General features: G+C 45.8%; 1 protein-coding gene across 1 annotated transcript in view; it reads right to left on the bottom strand.

Moving 5' to 3' along the window:
• RAB40C (RAB40C, member RAS oncogene family) overlaps positions 1 to 3,416 on the bottom strand; it is a gene marked incomplete at its 5' end in the record, with an annotated part of 14,657 nt that overhangs the window by 3,205 nt on the left and 8,036 nt on the right. The gene's annotated exons all lie outside the window — the stretch shown is intronic.

Below are 3,416 nucleotides of genomic sequence, written 5' to 3'. Positions count from 1 at the left end.
CCTGCTGAAGGACCTTTCCCCCTGCCCTTTCTTCTGGAACAAGAGGTACCTACTGCGTCCTCAGGCCCACATCGCTCTTCCCTAAACACCACCCGCGTCCATGACTCACTCCCCAGTCACCTCTCGAGGTGCAGCACAACGATGCTGGCAACCAGGACAGGCACAACTCAAGGCAGGGAAGTTTGTGCCTGCAGCCACGACGACATGGAGCAGCATCCCGGAGGGTTTCCACCCTCGCCCTGAGCCCGGCTAGCAGGACTCAGGACTACGACCAGACTGCTAGCCACCACTCAGGTCCACAGCAACTCTTAACAAGTAAGCTTTTCTTGAATCAAAGTATTTCTGAGGACAGACACAAGGAAAGTAGGCTATGTGTGGCCCTGCAGGCACACAAGTCAACACGTCCGGAGCTGCCTCTCAGTACCCGTTGGACACATACAGCATTTAGAGAATTGTCTTAAGCAGCAGCCTTTCTGCAACTCTCCCGTTATTTTTCTGACTTCTTGTCACTCTCTTCTTTGCAATCAAGGACATTTCAAGTGACAAGCACTTCAAGGTTACTTCGCAGAATCATAATTGAAGATGCCCTGAAATGGGAACTACGGGGGAACAGATGATCTCGCACTGCAAGAGGAGGCAGCCCAGCTGGGAACGCAGCGCCAGATGAAAGGTAACCCAGCAGCGATAGCACTAAGCTAAGGGCAAAACAAACCAGCCCGAGCTGACTCCAGGATAACAGATCATTTAGCAGCAAGCTCGGCAGAACCAGTCTTTTCTGAATCAGGGGTACCCTCCAGGAACAGCCGCCCCTACGGCAAGTCCCCAGCGCAAGCAAAAGAGATCGTAAGTTGGCGAAGGAAAATCTCAGCTGGCAGCCCAGTCCTCCCTAGGAGATGCCTAGATACAGCGCAGCGAAGGAGGGAGCTGACAAACTGCCTAGCATCTGTCCTGGTACAAGTCAGAGACTATCAAGCACCCTCACGTACCAGCGCAATTGCTCCTTTATTCATTGAAATGGAAAACCCACTACACAGATGGGAAACAAACTACCCAGTCCCCCTGAAACACAGCTTTACAATATTTGCTGCTACCAAAGCCCGTGATGAACTGGGGGAAGCCTGTACAGGAGCCATGTATGTGATATACCTCAAGTTTATGAAAAAGTAATCATCAGCACGAGATCTAGAGCACACAGGAATGATAAACACCAGGGCATCTGAGCCGCAAAAGCACTTGAATCCTCATAATAAAGTCACATCTTGAACTGGCACTTGAAGTGTTTTCCCCACTTGGAAAAGCAGCCTTCCTCCAAGTATACTGGGAGTGCCTCGACGTTGTTTGCCTTTCTCTCAAAGCTCTCTCAGAATAAGCGGCTCTCACAAAGCCTGCCCAATTTTATCATTTTTAAAAGTCTTGGTCGGAAAAATTCAGGTTCTTGAGCTTTATCCCCAACCTCACTGCACAGCACTTCCATCCCGGGCAGTTGCTCTCCAGGCACAGCTTGCTTTTTCTGTCCTTGCTGGCCCTCCAACTTCTTTGCCTCTGCGTTCGTACCATTTGCAGAAATGCTCAAACGTACAAAACCAAAGAAGCAGAGAGGGTACCAAAGGCAAGTCATGCGCGGTGGGTCGGTTTTCATGTTTGATAGCCCAACATGAAGAGTGAGCCCTTCAAAGTTTGGGTTTGAGGACCTGATGATGAGTTTTCATAATTGCAGAAGCATGTGTGGCGTGGGGGGAGCAGATGCATCTTCAGTTTCCTCCAAGGAAAGTCTAGGGCTCATGTCTAGAGTCCATAATTTTTTGCAGTGTCATTTCTAGAACAGTCAAAAAACTTCATGCTCAAAAAGAATTGGAGCTTGTTTTTGTTTTGGAGGGGAGAATCAGTTTCTCCCAGGTTTAGATAGGAAAAAATAAGACGGAAGTAATAGTTTTCCATAATTAAAAACCCCACAAAACCAAAGATACTGCTCTTCAAGAACCCAAATCAAGAAACACCAGGATACATCACATTTTAAGTGCATTTTTTAAAAAAAAAAAAAAAAAAGAGACTCTCTTCATTTTTGTTATATTTGTTTTGACTTCGAGCTTCGAAGGCTACACGTGTGAATGAATGAGAGTCAGAAAATAACAAACAAAAAGTTTGATGACCCCCTTCCAAGACAAACTGCCAGCAAGTTAAATAAAGTCTACTTACTTTATTTCTGGATTGACAAGTTCCTTTAGCCAAGAGAAACAGACCCAAGACCTAGTTTGTGAAAACTGCTTCTGCCAGAAATATGCTCTAGGAGAAAGTTTTTAAGCTTGCTGGCAGCTGCAGCCTGGATCTTCTTTAAATAGGAATAAGGATAAAACATCAGCAAAAATGCAGCCCCAAGTTCTCAGGAGCAGGGTGGAAGGTCAAGACCACGATATCTAAATGCAAGAGACAACACGCTGTCTGCCAGCTTCCCCTCCAAGTCATAACACAGATCCATGCATGCACATTTAGAGTTAAGATTGTCAAGTAAAGCTCCCCAAAGGTCAGAAGACACCAAGGCCAAGTTGTCTAATGCCTTGCTTCTGTCCCCCTCCTCCCCAGCATGGGTATTAAGACCAGCTTTACTGTAATTCAGCAGAAGATAGAAGAAGCAATCTTAAAAGCCTCTAGCCAGCTCATGGTGCTGCCAGATATCCTCGTACTTCTTCCAAGTAGCGCTGGCATGCTCCAGACACCACGTTTCTAGAGCACACATCTCAAATATACTTTGTCATTAGCATTTTCTCCCCTAGAGAGAACAGTACAGACATGCACGCAGACAGGGAGCTGGCTCTGTTTCTGCAGACAGTTCCAAGAAAGATCTGTTGTTTCTTTATTTTTTTAAAAAAAGGTCTCCTTTGGAATAATGTGCACAGAATTTTAATTTACTCAACTAGACAAATGAACAGTTTCCCATTTGCAGCCTAAATTGTTCTCTAAGTGCCTAGATGGTTGTCAACACCATAATATCGCCTTACCTCTCGATTTTTAGTTTCACAAAGCATCTTTGCAAGTGTTACATACCCCAGGTTCCCACAGCATGAAGTGAAAAGCTGCACCCTCAGGTTCTCAGATCAAGGCTATTCTAGAGCCCTCACCAACCCTCCAACAGCCTTTCTTCTTTTTCTCCTCAACCTGCCTACAGGCTTCTGTGTGAGGTGGAAGACGACTGGACTCATCCCCAGACCTGTCTCGGGTCTTTTCACAATTGATTTTCAAAGTTCATTTCCACTCTGTTTTTGTTCCATGCTACTGGATTGGCACAACCCTAAGCACACCAGCAACAGAAATTTCCACATGAGTACGTCGCGTAGTTAACAAGAAACACAGAGAGATCATTTGTTATTGTATCCAGCAGCACATGTGGACACTTACTCTGCCAAAATCCAAACTCGTTT

This window comes from Fulmarus glacialis, unplaced genomic scaffold (assembly GCF_000690835.1).
Source record: "Fulmarus glacialis isolate BGI_N327 unplaced genomic scaffold, ASM69083v1 scaffold2840, whole genome shotgun sequence".
Taxonomy (NCBI): domain Eukaryota; kingdom Metazoa; phylum Chordata; class Aves; order Procellariiformes; family Procellariidae; genus Fulmarus; species Fulmarus glacialis.
This window is presented reverse-complemented; position numbering and strand designations above follow the sequence as displayed.